The 17,149-nt window shown below is 34.8% G+C and overlaps 1 protein-coding gene across 2 annotated transcripts in view; it reads right to left on the reverse strand.

Annotated features, from left to right (window-relative positions):
- LOC132702933 (RNA-binding protein Musashi homolog Rbp6) overlaps positions 1-17,149 on the reverse strand; it is an 838,217-nt gene that overhangs the window by 109,738 nt on the left and 711,330 nt on the right. The gene's annotated exons all lie outside the window — the stretch shown is intronic.

Genomic DNA, 17,149 nt, shown 5'->3' on the forward strand with positions numbered 1-17,149 from the left:
GTCTGTTAAATACGTATATACCGAATTTTGGGGATAGATCGAGGGATGGATTTAAAATAAATCATTTGACACTTTCTTCCATTACAGATATGGTATGCAATGGTTTCTCGCAAACTATTTCCTAAGGTATTTTCCTAAAAGAGATATTATTAGTTCCTTAAAAACTTAAAAATGAGTTATAATATTGGGGTAGATTTTTTCTTATCTACCTATATATAAACACGTAATGAAACTAGTTAACGAAGTCTTATCTCTAAAAAATCTGCATAATAACAGATATTGTGAAAATGCTGAAAACTCAAAGAGTGGGGCGAGAAGAGATAGATAAATAGACTTTTTGCCTAAATTGCATATTCCGCTTCGGTAAACGTCGAAGTTAATTGTTCGAAGCGTAGTCGTGTCGAAAAGCCGTTGAAATTTAATTCGCAAACCTGTGTAACGTTAATCGATTTAATAAAATATTTTTGAAACTAGATTACGTTTCAACTTCCTATTAAAATTTTCATTAATTCGACCGCGGTACAAAATCCTCGCTAATTGGATTCACTGCTTCCCGGCTTAACTAAATTATGACCTGGTTAATATAACGGTAAAAATTTTCAATGAGAAAAAGCAATTATAGGGAAACTTTCGAAAAGGGATAAACGGATAATTAACTTCATAATCCGCCGGACGTAAATCTTACATAGTCGCGACGGTTAATACCGCATGCTTCAATTGCAAAAAAAGCTCACCCATAAATTAATCTCCACATAATTGAGAAAATTCGATGAGAGTAGGAAAAGTGGACCGACGACGGTGCATCCCATCAGCTTGCGGTTAATCTAATAGGCAAAAGTTTTAATTATTAAATGTTCGACTGGTTTGTTTAAGTACTTCAATTTCCAACTTCTGTATTGTACTCCAGTTTCACTCCAGGCAACTTGAGTGTCTTGGGTTTCACGAACAGTTAATAAAATAGAGCTGCGCCAGTTGAAAGCACCGCATGGTTTTCCATAAGAATTTTTAAAAACGTAAGCCTGAAAGAATAAAGGTTAACATTTTTTTTCTCCTCCCTCGCAAAAGACTCCAATTATATGGATCGAGCGTGCGGAAAATATCACTATAGAACTCCATTTTCATTACTTATGGCCCCGAGCTATTTCAGACATGTAAGGGATATTGTTGTTCGCGCCAAAACTTGTTCCATAATATACTATTAAGAGACAGTCAAATTTAACCTGAAGCAGACAATATCCAAGCGCACAATATCCTGACTGTTGCTTCATTCTTTTTATTGCAGTCTTTATAGTGACTAGAGCACAATATTACGGTAAAAATTTTCATAGAGAAGGTATGGTACATCGCCGTAATTTTTCTGGAAAATTGATTAATTTTTATAAGACCGCAACATCAGCTTCTGAAATCCGAACATAATTGGCAACGCCGAGATAAGTAACAGTCAGTGCCCTGTGCCATTGTTGTTTTCATTTTTGGTGTCAATATCTCCGCACCGTACTCACAAACTTGTATAATTTGTGCTTTCAATACTTTGTTCTTTAACGAAATTACAGCAAATGCGGCAAATATAGGATAATAGGATCTTAGAGAAACAGCGATGCCTATATATTTGACATTTAACAAACTGGGAAATAGACACACAAATATTTACATGTCACTTTACTAAACAGAATTCGCTGCTTGTTAAACATTTTCTCCACTTAGATGTTTCTTGTGCGACCTCTATCTTCTCAAAGTTATTTCAACAGCGGTTAAACCTATGAGTTTATGAAAACTAACGCTTTGCGCGGATTTACAAACAACCAAAATTGGAAAAAATAGATTACATGAAAAAATACATTTAATAATTTCATCCTATCTACAGGGCTCAAAGAACAAAAACGTCAAATTAATTACAGAATTACAATGACGCGGAGTGTTGCAATTCTGCACTGTTTTTCCACATCTTAACTCATTTTTTGCCTGAAACTTTAATAGGATTTCCACAAGTTTTTAGGAAAATATCCGAACATGAACGATCTGGAAGAATGACCTTCTCAAAAAAATGTTACATATTTGCTTCATGTGCTCCAGTACTGTGAGCATAGGCATGGCCTCTATATGTCTAGTAGCTATATGAGTTGACCTGACCATATCTTTTTTTTTCCTAGTGTGTTTTGTTTTCAACTGTGTACGCGATTTATCAATACTTGATTTTCTACAATGTTTAATTCGCAATTCCTTTGGCAGGTAATGTTTTTAATTTTGCTAGTTTGAACTATGTAACATCTCTTTTTTCGAGTATATACCGTATGAGGTCTCTCCTAATATGACGGACAGATATCTGCGCCATATTCAGCATCAATATCGAATGCGTAGTGTGTAAGCTATATGTTTTAAAAATTTTGCTCGATGTACACAATAGAAGTGAGCCTAGACATAACATGAAGCGTATACGAGAGCAGGCCGCACAAGAGAATGATACGCATTATGGTGATACATTCTTGGCTACTTCTCCGAATGAAATCAAACATCCGGAATGCTTTAGTAACGGAATTAATAATATGATTAGAAAAGTTGCTCTACTGGTTCGAGGATAAACACATTTTTTACGAGCTCTTCATTAAGAAACGGAAATTAGTTCAATTTCCCATGCCGTTTCTGTAACACCAATCAACTAACGTTGTATTGTAACTTTTCACAATCGTCCAATGATTTAAGAATATATGGCTCGATTGCGGATCGTCAGCAAAAGCAAAAGACATTAAATAGGAGTGGTCCAAGGTGTCACTCTTGCCTGTGCCTGTTTACTGGTTCTCACAGAAATTGGTTAACATTGATTAACCTTCTTCGAAAGATTCCCTTGTGGCGATATTATAAATAGGGAACGTAATAGCCAGAAGAATAGCACAACATTTGTAACTAACAAATTTGGGGTAAGCGTAACGTTAAACAGGATGGTCTCAAAGAGCGAAGATAATAGAGCACCATAGAGCAATAAAGCGCATCCGCGGACGCCGTTTGTTTGTAGTTTTAAAGCTAAAATGTTTTATAATGGTGCTTGGGTGTCGGTGTTTCCAAACGTAGCTACATAAATATCCTTAAATATGATTTATTCGCCAGGCATTTGACAGTAAGCTCCACGGTGTAGGTTCCATTTCGCCGCGATCCGTTTAGGCGACTTTTGCCGAATTCATTTTAAAGGCAATAATAATTGGGAATGCGATCTTACCTAAGCGAGCGACGGGGACGGTTTACTTTTTTCGTATGAATTAATCTTACCTAAAAAAAAGAAAAAATACTATTAGTGACAGTGAAGATATTTTCATATTTCGGAAACGTTTATGGAAGAATGACACAATACATAAGTACACATGTTTCGGATCATTTTTAACGAATTTTAGAAAAGTCAATATAAGCATTTTCCACCAGCTTTCAAGCCGGTTTTTGCTGAGTCGAACTTGCTAACATTTCGCCAATCATCCTGTTGGTTTTTTCAGAGCTTGACTGAAACTGGCTGGCATTTTACCCTATATCTGCTTATATATTGTTTGAGGGGGGCGGAGCTAAATAAGGGGCATAAACACCGTCTCGGATGACTGATTCCCATATTGGTAACAGGTAAAGACCTGAGTCGCGATTAAGATTGTTAGGTTGTTTATAGATTTCTATACACTCTTGGATTTTTCATTGGTAGAAGAAGTGATTACATGCAAGAATTTAATTTTATCGAATAAAATTTTATGTCCGGTGATTGTGTTTGGCAACAGCTGATGAGTTTATTTGTCTTAGTCGTAAGGCTCTTTCGTGTTCCTTGAGCCTAGTTGATATTTTTCGTTCGGTCTCTCCAATGTATTCTTTGCCGCATATGCATGGAATGCTGTAAAGTCCTGGCATCTTAAATGGAATTTGGTCTTTGACGGACCGAAGATCTTGAGAGGTTTTTCGACAAGTGGTAAATCTGGGTTTGACTTTACATTTCTTTAAAACTTTTGATTTGTGGTCAGTGATGTTTTGAATGCAAGGAAGGACCACAGTGGCAAGTGTAGAAAATTATTAGAGAGAAGAGCAGGGTGTTTTAATTTTGCGGCTCTGTAGAGTTGATAACCGATGATGGGCCGGATAGTGATATGACCATGCATTAAGGTATCTGTGCATTAAGGTCTGTGTGCGAAGGTTTTCTGTAAACACAATAACCCAATGTTAGGTCTTATTATCTAATGATAAGGCTATCTAAGAATCGAAGTTTTGTAAAAAGTATTACAGTTGCCTCTGGAAGTTTTTTTTTTAAATTGATACACGTGAATTTAGTTACGAGTTTGACTTGGTAGTGCGCAGGGCAGCAAGTCTTTCATGAACGAATCATTACCAGGGAAGTCGTACATTTTTATTTTTGGTTGCTATGTATTAACTTAATTTTCTCAACTTTCAATAATTTTATCTTTTTTTAAACTATGCTTTATCATGAGAATTGCTTTCAAATAATTTGACCCAATCGATTTAAAAATGTTACACGGGATTGGTCATTTGTGAAAAACAGATTTGTTATTCTGCTTAAAATCAAAATAAATACTTAAATTAATTAATGTCTTACAAAAATTGTGTAAAATCTTTTCAGATTTCCATAATTAAGCGAACGATTTAAGGACATAATATTATAAATATTGAAGGTTCTTGCTGTAGCTTAGGTTAGTAGCCCTTGAAACCCATACGAAATGTAGATAAACTAGGGTTACGTTCTACATCATACCAGATAAAAGATAAAAGTATCCCAAAATATCTATCGATCTCACAAATATCGTAATATGCAGTCGAAATACTGATTTACAAATATTGTTATTAAATGTGTAAGGATGGTATACTGAAACAGTTCAATTGCGTCCTTTAATTCTACCCGCTTGTACTACTCCTTGCAAACCAACTTCCAATACTAATAGAGTAATTCACTTTGGTGTTCATTAGCATTTATAAATGTTTTAAATGTGAAAAATTAAATTATAGATTTAGTTACATCATAGTGAAAATTTATAAAAGATGAAAACAGTTTCACCCACCCAACTTTAAGCATTTCAATTTTTAATAAGCTGGGCGGGTTTAATTTTGCGATGTTCCGTTAAAAATGTTTCGCGATACAAACACGATCACACTTACTCGGAACGACGATCCGGCATAGCTCTGAAAACGCCATTCCCGAACAGAGAATACACATTTTAAAGCCCGCAAAAAATGTCATACGGCTCTCGGTCATCTAAAACTTCATTTGTTCTGGCACATATTGGACATCTATAACAAAATATCTCATATTCGCAAATTGAATATCGAACCGCGGTCGCCTATACGCCCGTATTCGGATTATTGCCGTATTCGCTCGGGAGACATTTATCAAAAATTCCCGGTTGGCCACCTCTTCGGTCCCATATTTAGTTTAAAATTTCTTCTTTCCCTAGGTCTCGACGATCATCAATGTCAAAATAGAAATTAAAACGATTGTATTGTTTATTTACTTGGCGAAACTGTGGAAGGCTAGAACGGAGTTTTGTTCTATTTTATTTCGTTACGCCCGTCATTTCATCACAGAAGATAATTTAACATGAAAAACCAACAAATGGTGCTACATTTGCCTTTTCATATTTATTCTCTCGTTTCTTTACTGGTTCATGCTTCGTATTCTTCCTAATCTCGTTCGATTTATCTTCAAACCGCCTTTCACTTGCATTTGTCCGATTGAAACTTTTTGTTAGTTGGAAGTATAATCAGAGTTTTCTGTTTCTTCCCTAAATATCCCCTTCTTCTATTCCAGCCATAAAAGAATTTCGTTCATTACAATGGCGTATAATGCTACCAACATATGTCAAAGAGAGTTTTGCTTTTTGTTCTTCTTTGGGTTGCGTTTCTTTGAATTTTTCATTATTAATCAACTTCGGATTTGGTTTTTAGTTCTCTTCCAGGCATTTGTTCGGTAGATCTATTACTCTAGAAAAACCTAGTTCCACTAGTGATATAACTTTGTGAAATTCTCTCTGTCAAACTGTATATCCCACACCTGCCACCAATGGCTAAGACTACGTCCTACAACTACTTTCCCCGTCTGGCGAAAATCTGAGGGTAAGAATGTTTTACATCTTGATTTGAAGACACAGTATTTTTACTAATTAGCAAATAAGCTGCCGGACATTAAGCACATGCTCGCCATGCGCAACATTTTGATTGCTATAAAAATTCCCCAAATTTACCAAGGCAGCGCTGCAATATGCAGTGTATGCCACCATAACGTACCTTTATTTATTTTGAGACCTTGACTTCGGAGTTTAAATCTTTATAGGTTGGCAAAGTATCTTCTTTATAACTCGATGCGGCTGAGAAATGCTAAGAAAGGGATATACAAAAGTGTCTTAACTTTAAGACCCAGATATTTTAATATGACCAAGACTTGTTCAAATGAAGACAAAATTCGTTTTTCTCCGAATTGTACTTACTTTGCATTCAACTTTTTGACTGTCTTTAAATGTAAGATAATTTTCTAGTATATGACCACTAATGTATAACTTTTTGAAAGATTCCATTGGTTTCCATGGAAGCTCAATACAATAGCACCCAGGATCTAACTCCATAGGGCCAAAATATTTAAAATACATAATCAATTATCATTAACCTTTATTTTAATTAATTCATTTATCAATGAATGAATTTACACGCCAAATTTACCAATTTACAAGTTGTAACGGGTATATATCGCGAAAACTCGCTAGAATTTGAGTTTTCCGCATTTCATGCCACCCGAATATTAAAACATTACGAGAAATGTTTTCATCCAAAATATAGTAACCCAACTTGCATGTCGCTGGGATATTAAAACATTCGATTATATAATATATGGATGTAATTTGAAGTCACATTTGAATAAATTTCCGGCATAATCGGCCGGCGAATCGAAACCGATATCTACTTTTTCCGCTCATCTTAACGTTGAAATTGGATTTATATTTGGAATATAATTTATTTGCGAAAACGTCAAAAATATGCGACAACACTATCAATGTCGGTTTTAAAACAAATAAAATATGAACAATGAATCAAATTATTAAAGTTATCAAATGTGAATGTTAGAATTCAGGTAATTGTTGTTGTATTTTAAATTTTATGTTCACCAAATAATAATTTCAGTAACAATACCCTTTTTAAGTTGCTTAACATTAGAAAACTAACCGACATCAATTGCTAACATAAAATTTTTAAAATACGATTTTTTGGATTTTTATCCTTCCAATAAATATTCTCTATTTTTCAATCTGGAGGAAATGGTTTTATCTAAGGACTGGCAAAAATATCGAAAAAGAAAGGAACAGAAGCTTATAGAACGGGAGCAAAGAAAATATCGAAAACAACATAAACTAAGGAAAACGAAAATTATTATTATCATCACTATATCAGAATAAGCGAAGAACTTCTTTTTTATTTCTTTAATTTGCGGAGATTGTTTAAAATACAGTTTAAAAAATAAAAGTTTTTAATTTTTGCAAGATTCAAAAGATTCCGACATACGTCAATTAAAACACATAGAAGAAGAAATATAAAAAGTTAACGGGTTAAGCTAATGAGAACAGTTTACGTTGTGCAATGCTTGTACTATTTAAAACAAAGCGTAGTAAAGAAAAATGTTAAAATGTTAGTATGAGAAAAGATTATTTTTTATTATCATTTCAGTTTAACATTAAAATTAGGGATTACCACGTCTCCTTTTACATAAAAGAAACTTCCAAGCGCCCAAATACAAAATAAAAAATAAAAGCAAACATTGATCAGCTAATATCCAGCATCAATTTATTAACATCTGCCGTTTTACAAAGCATCCGTCAAACCCAATCATCTGACGACGAAGTTGGTTGAGTAACTTTTCAGCGGCACATCCATCTTCATTTCCTTTTAATCTCGGCCCTTTACGTCAGTTCGTTAATTTGGCTATAAAAATCACGAAATGGCCGTTTAATCCGATTGCGTTCTCCAGGGTTGATGGAATAATGGCGGCCGGTCAGCCGATATGACGGAGAAACGACAACTTCGATACGTCATTAGGCGTATATTTTTTATTTTGGTCGGTTTAATTAGATACGCTCGGCAAAACGCAACCGAATATCTCAGCCCGGGGAAAGGTCCTAGAATTGCTTTCCTCCTTGGTTCATTAGACGAGTGCTATTGTACATTACGTCAGTTTTAGAGTGCGTATTTGTTCGACTTTGCTCACTTTCAATAATAAACGAATGTTTATTTAGTGGTTAGTTTTGGGTAGCACTGATTAGTTTCAGAGATCGAAGGGAAAAATGTTATAAAATAATAAAAAGCCAATAACTAAAGAATATCAAACTAATAATAATAATTAATACTAATAATAATACGATTTAAAATCTTCTGGATTCGTCCAGTGCATATCCCTACCTATTATCTAAATATAATTATTAAAATTGAATAATTTTCATCGATTTTGCACCAAACAAGAACTAGATAAGTGCAAGGACGCAACTCCGTGCAATATTGTGGATGCATTCTTCAAATTTTTGAAGAAACAAATGCCCTGTGAGAAAAAGATCTTAGAAATCAAAGAAGCCTCACCGCAAACCAGCAGTTCATCAACATTTTTTAATTCCAGTTCCATGCTATACGTCATTCTCATTTACACGATATTGAAACGGTAGACATTCCGGCATGCAGTGTCGCGTAGGTGTGATTAATATCTGAGTGTTACTGATGATCGGTTCTGTGTTTTACATTCGAGTTTGAAGTGTTTGTTTTCTACGTTTTTATTTTTCGACAACCTAATCAAGTTCAGATTATTTAATTTTATCTAACTGGAACGAGAATTAGGCGTTTTGTTTAATTTACTTTTGAGTACGAAAAAAATGCTTTATACTGAAACATTTTCGATTTCGAAATTCCTTACTCATATGCTCATGTGCTGTTTGTCTTTGTCTTGGGTGAAACTGGCTAATAACAAAAATAAATGACCCTAAACTCTTTGAGTTCGCTATTTTGTTTAATTTAGTAAATTTAATGATATATATATATATATATATATATATATATATATATATATATATATATATATATATATATATATATATATATATATATATATATATATATATATATATATATATATATATATATATATATATATATGCTCCGAAGCATTGAAGATGCTAAGTGAGATTTTGGCGAAACGTCTACAGGATTCCAGTCGGAGTTCAACAAGCGAACGGATTATATCCCGGAATATAGTGTCATCACATTTTTCCACCCGTGTATATATATATATATATATATATATATATATATATATATATATATATATATATATATATATATATATATATAAGAGCGTCCCTGAAGATTTCAGTGAGACTGGATAGAAAAGCGTAAGATCTAACTTTATCAAAGGCCTAAAATGGACACAGAATTATATTATAACTTTGTGGTTTGAAGTTCATCAAACGAATTTTCTTAAATGATGCATGCCACCGTTCATTTGGGTGTTTACAGAAGCACACGAATAGAGACCAAAAGCAAAACCCACAACTTAGATATCCATTTAATGATTTATCTTAGTTTGAAATTTGTGATATATAAACTAAACTATTTTCACCGAGTCTAAACCCTGTGCGTAACAAAACAGGGGCAAAGACGAGAAAACGCAATCTACCGTTATAAAAAATATCCCGAATAAATCTTAAGATGATTAACATTAAGATAAGTGGGGTTAATAATTCCCAACGTTCCATTATTTTCTTCGCCCGCCTCCTACCGCGTTCCTTCGCAATTCGGCATCGTTTCCGTACCAGTAACCGGAAGAACTGTCGGCACTGAGAAATTAACCTATTTTGTATTTTGTACGATTAAGCCGATATTAAACCACGCTTTTCCTCTTAAATCCAGCGCCCGTGACATCGGTAACGTAACTAATGATCTAACTAAACGGGGCTTTAACTTAAATCTACGTTATACCCTATCTGTATTTCACCTTTCTCTCTCTAAGAGGGGAATACTGGTTGTAACGTGCACTGAATGTTACCCGAACAACGTCGACAATATTTACTACTTTCCGTTGCTCGCCATAGAAGATTCTAATTAACGTTTTATCAGGGAACTGGAACTTAATCCCTCGCCACTACGACCTACGATTGTAAAGTTGAACGGCAGATTTTTAAGTTTTAGTCTAAATTCTATGTATAATTAATTATATATGATTAAGACAGACAATCCTAAGTCAACCGCGTCAATATTGTGAACAAAGCACAAAACAGTGTCACACAACCAATATTAGGTATACCTCAAAATACTCATCTAGAGTGTAAAAGCAGTTTGAAAGTAATTTGTCATTTTTTATTTTCATTGTTTATTTTTTAAATTATATTTAGGGATTTTATCGATTTGAACTGCACGTTTTGCTTGATTAAAACTTTATGTACCGAGGTTTCACATTTTCGAACGAAAAGACTTCCCAACCACGTAAGTAGTAGCTGTAAACTGACTCCTATCTCTTGTCCTGTTTCTCACGCTTTCCCTAGCGTCGGTTCGTACTACTGTGTCACTAATCGCGTGTACGAGTTGGATTAATATCCACACTAAAGTAGCGATATCTAGATTCCGTTTCCAACTAGTAAAAGAGGGTAAAAAAAATGAAAAAAGTAAGAAATTTATTTCGAAAGTCGAATGAGGACGCAACATTTACTACACCAAGCAAGAGTTGCGGGGAATATATAATTTAAATAAAATAGTAGAATCTTTAAAAAAATATATTACGATTTAAACATACCTTAGTTCAAAAATATGACCAGAGATACAGGAAGTCAAATTTGCAATTTTATTTTTGATTTTTTTAAATAATTCCTGAAATAATCTAGCTTTTTTCACAAAATTTGGGAAATCGGGGTTTTTTGACATACATGAGAAATCCATTTTCGTGAATAATTTTGGGACAAAATGTTGAGGACTACGACGGACCATTTAGTACATTTGATATTTCCTGTTTTGTGCCTTAGTGTATGCAGATAAAGATATCACTTCTTTCATCTTTTTTACACAAAAACCTTTTACCTTTTAAAATTTTCGTTGAATTGAACAGTTTCATGTGAACATGCAAAATGGTTCAAAGTAGGCTTTGACTAACATAATGACAAAAAAAAGCAAAATAATGCGAAGTTGGCTCTGACGCAAAACAAAGGATAAAATACCTGCAAAATTTTTCAAATTAGGCTTTGACTAAAACAAATGCGATAAAGGGATTTAGGTTTTGGCGAATTAATTTGCTGCTTATCAGGGGTGGGAATGGGGTGTTTTTAAAACACTGGCGCTCTAGTTAAAATTTAGTTGAAGTTGTAACAGTCACATTTTCAGAACATTAACCCCAGAAAAACCTTTTAATTTTTAAGTAAAACCAAGTATCGAAGAAATTGAAAGAGACGGAGGTACATAAATGCTACATGGTATAGATAAAATATAATTTCTAATATAATTTCATAAACAACAGGCCATTAACAAAATGCCTTAAACCCACAGCTAAAGTAAACAAAGGCTTAGGCTATCCTCTCGAAAAAATAACAAACGAAAATCGACTTGTCGCTCCACTCGTTTGGTAATGGGATTAATAATGTGGATCGGACAAAAATTACTGGAATTAAAGTATTCGTTCGAATGACACTTCCCCCAAAAAATGGGGATAAAAATTTCAAATTTGATATTAGATAGGTAAATAATTCTTTCTTTTAAGTTATTTTAATAATTAAATGTGCGTTTAGAAGTTTGTATTGCGTGGGAGGTATATATTATGATATTGGTTTCTCAGCTTCTGAGTCGCTTTTATGTGCCTGTATATCCCTCGTCTGAATGCATGTTTATTTCTAATAAGCTTAATTTATAATGAGTTAAGGACATATTAAGTTTCATTCAAATACACACAAACTGTTAATTAGAGTAAACAAATCGATTATAAGCAACCTATTATTTTGGAGTCAATATTCATTTCCCAATTAATATTCCTTATCGAACATTGCGAGCAGGTGGACCTCCGTCGATTTAATCGCTATTCATTTCAGACATATAACGTGTCCATAGAGAGCAATTTCCTATTTCCATCATCGACTGCATGCCAGATGGTTTGCCGTTTGGTTCACGCTGAACTCTTTTAAATTTTTAATTCGTTAAAATACTGCTCGGTACAATCGTTTTGCAAAATTGATGGGTAAATAACAAAAGGTTTCCTCATAACCGAAAGAATGGACAAAAACTAAAATTGACAAACATGATAATTTTCCTTTTGAAACGTTAATCAATAGCATTTGGTGAAATAATAAACAAATTACAAAAGTTTGCCCATTGGAGACAAATCTGCTAGAAATAATAAGTTCGGAAAAGTTTATCCCCCAAAGATTTAATGTTAATATAATATAAATTTAATTGAAAACATTCTTTGATCTAAAAATAAGAGTAGAAAAAATAAACAGTAAAAAAAAAGTGCGGATAGAGGGGGTATTATTTTAATTAAAAAACTGAGCCAACCTTTTCATCAGAAATTCAGCAGTGCAAAATGTACACCCGAGGGAAATCACGAGGTATGCTCAGTTTAAGTTGGAAAAAATGATGTTTCGAATTGTAGCTACTTTTACTACTTTTTAAATTTTTAATTTAAATTTTTAAATATATATATATATATATATATATATATATATATATATATATATATATATATATATATATATATATAAAGGCAAAAAGATGACGGCGAAACATGGTAGAAGAGAAAGGATAAATGCCACCTACATGTTTTTGTTTATTGTTGTTCGTCGTTTTGTATCGATGTCATAAAACATTCCCGGTATTAAGGCAGAAATTATTTAATTTGTTTTGCTGAAACATATCCAGATAGAAAAAAGCAAGAAAGGACGATAAACGCATAATAGAAGAATTGAAAATTTTAGGACCGTTTTCTTTAACTAAAATAATATCAGAAAGTCAAAACAACGAAGTTTCAGTAGTACTCCACTGTTTTTCCGTTATCAACATTTATTTTTTAAAATACCGACACGCAACAATGAAATAGACCCTTTATATAAGGAAAAACAAAGGAAATCAACCCCAAATGTACAACAAAATGACATAAATCGATAGATATTACATATTTAGAACCGCAAACGTCACTTTTGACATAAAATTTGAAACATTGAGTAAGCTGCTATTTGTCTCCGAAAAAAAACCAATCATCTTGGTAATACGTTACCGGTAAAGTATAAAATGAAGGCATTCTTTATAAAAACTAGGAATTTTGGGCAATGTATAAAATGTTTTTTATATACTTTATATATAGTCATTTCATACAATAACTACGAAATTTATTGAATTTTTATTGTGAAATAACTTTAAAAAACTTAGGGATTAGCCATTGATGGTGGATGTTCGTCCATTTGAATGAAAAAAATCAAAATCTAATCGAAGTTAACTAAACCTGTCCTATTGATTTTTGGTCGGTGTGGGTTGGTATTTGCTCATTGTTTTTGGCCTGGTTCAAACTTGATTGGTCCGAAATCTAGTCTGGCTTATAACAGATACAGCTCAGGAAATAATTTAACGTATACCAGAAAACTAATTAACAACATTTTCCGTTTACCTGGGCGGCCTAGCTTTTATCATCGTAAGCATGTTCTGTCGAAAAATAGTTATTCCATAAAATGCATAGGGGATATATATAATATCATTTCTGGTATTCAGTTACTTATGCTAAATCGTAACGGCAAATTACACTACTGAACATCACGTGCAATAATACTACTACTTGCCACATAGCGAACACCATAGTTGACAGTTTGCTGAACGATTTGATGAATTTCATGAAAATGATCTCTAGCATTGGTAATGCGAATTGGTCGAGCAGGCATTTTAATAATGTCATACTTCACACTTAATAACACAAAGAGTATAAAAATTGTACCTTGTATATCTTCATTTCCACATTCCCTATTCCTGAATCTGATGTACTCTGGCTTCTTGCTTTTATAGCATTTGCCTTTCTAATAAATTTATTTATCCCACTGCATTTTTGTTAAGGAACTTTCAACCCCTTCGACCACGGATTTTTCTAGTCCCTCGCCAAAGCGCATTACCGAAAAGCTCAAACAAGACTTGTTTCGAAGTAGTTTTTAAATCCAACAACTGGGAGTTTTAAACTTCGCAACGAACTGGAAGTTGTCACTCGTGCACGGACCACATGCGTACCCTACTTTTTGTACTTCGCGGAGTTTCGAATAACCGGTTGCCTGCGTTCCCAAAACAAATTTAGAGTAAGTAGTGAAAGATCAACGTTGACGTGGGATAGAAGGACCCGTATACGGGAACCACTACGCCACGGATCGACCTCTCTACTCCAACTTCCTCCCGGCTTTGGAGGGGATTGCCGGAGGTTTGTGAACCGCGAAATTTCGCATCCCAAACCGGTTTTTAATCCGAGCCAGGGCGAGCTTCGTCGAATGTCCTTGGATAAAACTCGTTTTCGTTTTTCTGTGGCGGTTGAGGCGGCAATGAAGGCAGGAGGAGGGGCAATTCCCCTTCCGCTTAATATTTTCCCGGTCGGGTTGGGCAAATTATTCCGCTGTCTTAAATCCGCTCCAGTATTCGTCGTCTGATAATGATAATTGAAAGATCAAATTGTTTTTAACTCGAAGTTTTTTGGGTTTTGCGGAGGATTGAAACAGAAATCTGATTTTGGTAGCTTTTTCGTCTTGAACGTTTATATTAATAAAACATCTCGAGGAAACGCAGACTAACCAGAAGAATTTTAATTATTGGGACTATTAGATACCATTTATATTTTGTCGAATTTTGCGATATGATGAAGTTGTCTTCTTAGTTAGCAGTGGGGTTTTGTCCGTTTTTAGCCCGTCTCGCTCGTCACTAGTACTCGGCCTAAGTGGAGGCAGACTTTTTCAATACATACAGAACTGTCTTTTGATCTATTTATTAAGCATACTCTTCATTTGCAGCTGGTTTGCCAGCGAGATTGACGGAATTACACCGATCTTACTTGTTTGAACTTTTGACTGAATGGTTTCGTTAGCATCACATAGATCTTTGCTGCGAACATAACCTTGTGTCTGCTTTGAATGCTTCCGTATACCTAACTAGCCCGCAAGGGACAACATGATTTCTCCTGAATCCCTTGAGAGCACAACGCTCGATCGTCTGATTGTTCCAAAAATGATGATGGTACCGTTATTTAAGCACAACTAAAACGATCTCTTTCTAAAAACGGATTTTTTCCTAACACGTCAATCACCTAACAAGCAGTTGCAGTCAGCAGTTCATAACGACCCTATCGTACACTTAACGAGCAATAATTCGTCCCTTTGTAGCTCGGACTTCTCTCTCTTTTGAAAGCTGTCGGGGAGATTCGAACAGTTTAGTCCAATCAACCCGCCCTGCAGGCACAGAGTACAGAGGTAATCCTCTTCGGAAAATTGTTCGAACGGAACAAAGCAGATATATCTATACGGCAGATATTTGATCACGTGCGCGGCTAATTTAATTCGGTGTAACCTAAATGATGCAGGCCTCGTCCCAGAGCAACGGCACCGGACACGATGGACAGTCAGTCTACCCGAATTCAATTTGTTTCTGGTTTCGTTATTGACGGATACCCTGTGTGCGTCTGTATATCTATCGGGACCTTGTGCTGCTTTACATACCTTTGAGTGTGTAGCGTAAAGTGTGTTCGTTAATTGGTTTTATTAAGGATTCCGTTATGACATACATGGCTTTTGTTCTGACAGGGCGTGTCCAACAAATTCGTCATGAATTTGAAACCAGCGTTGTCCGCTCAAGGTCCCTGTGAGGACATCTAATCCCACCTAACTCTTCGGAAAAAACTTAATTGTAAAATGAAACATCGAAAAGAGCGAGTCTCGAGGTATTGCCCATATGGAATCAATGCGGTCACGAGATAGATGTTCGAGATTCGAGAGTCGCTATACCACACCATATAGTCAACTTTGAAGAACTTTCTCAATTGACTGTCTCACATTCTACTGTAATTCGCTTAAAAATTTGCGACACTTATTTTGTCAAATAACAGTATAGTAATAATAACCAACAATAACCGAAGACATTTATGAGTATGGTCTGGAGATTGCTCTCGAGAATCATCAATTCAAAATATCAATTTTTAGTCTTCCTTCATTTTTATCCGGAAAATGAATTTAGGAATATTTTGTGACAAAATCAAGTTTTGAAGTTAGGGTAGAAATATTTAGGTAATAACTCTTTCTACTTTTTGGAGATGCTCTAGGCACTTTACTAAATAAAATAAAGTGACAGTTGTTACCTTGTGGTAATAGTTGTTCCTACAGCTTATGAATAAGTAATAAAAAACACAATTTTAATTCTAAAAATCAATCGTCAAAAATTAAACATTGATTAAAAGGGGAAAAAACTCGTTGATGCTCGTCAATCCGCTGTTCCAGTCCATCTACCTACTTCGTCGGTTATCGAGCTACGTTTTGTATATTTACCGAATAAATTGCCCGCTTTTGAACACGCATGGATATTTAATTGGTCATTATGTCCGATTTCGTGTTTTATGGCCCCGGCCAGGCCGCTCGTAGTAATATTATATCTTGGTTTAATTAGATTTTCCTGAAAAGGGTGGTGAATTCCTGCTGAATTTTTAAAGAGACCGGCACAGAGCGGCGGGTCGGTTTTATCGGTGCTTGGATGGATTTTACATTTTTCATTTCGGAAGCGCGATACTCATTCCACTCGTATACTTTTTTTTGACCTCGACATATGGAACGTCTAACAGCCGTCGCTACAAATTCCAGACGTATACGTTATACGTTTTACGTCGAGTTGTTTCATGTCGAAATAAACTGTGTATTTTTCTGGTGAATGCTACGTCAGACATTTTAAACTACCAATATTTTACTAAACATACTCTAAGAACGCGAGAGAGACAGGAAGCGAGGGAGAGAGACAGGAAGCGAGGGAGAGAGACAGGAAGCGAGGGAGAGAGACAGGAAGCGAGGGAGAGAGACAGGAAGCGAGGGAGAGAAACAGGAAGCGAGGGAGAGAGACAGGAAGCGAGGGAGAGAGACAGGAAGCGAGGGAGAGAGACAGGAAGCGAGGGAGAGAGACA

Source organism: Cylas formicarius, unplaced genomic scaffold (genome assembly GCF_029955315.1).
Source record: "Cylas formicarius isolate icCylForm1 unplaced genomic scaffold, icCylForm1.1 PGA_scaffold_6__28_contigs__length_40554024, whole genome shotgun sequence".
Lineage (NCBI taxonomy): Eukaryota > Metazoa > Arthropoda > Insecta > Coleoptera > Brentidae > Cylas > Cylas formicarius.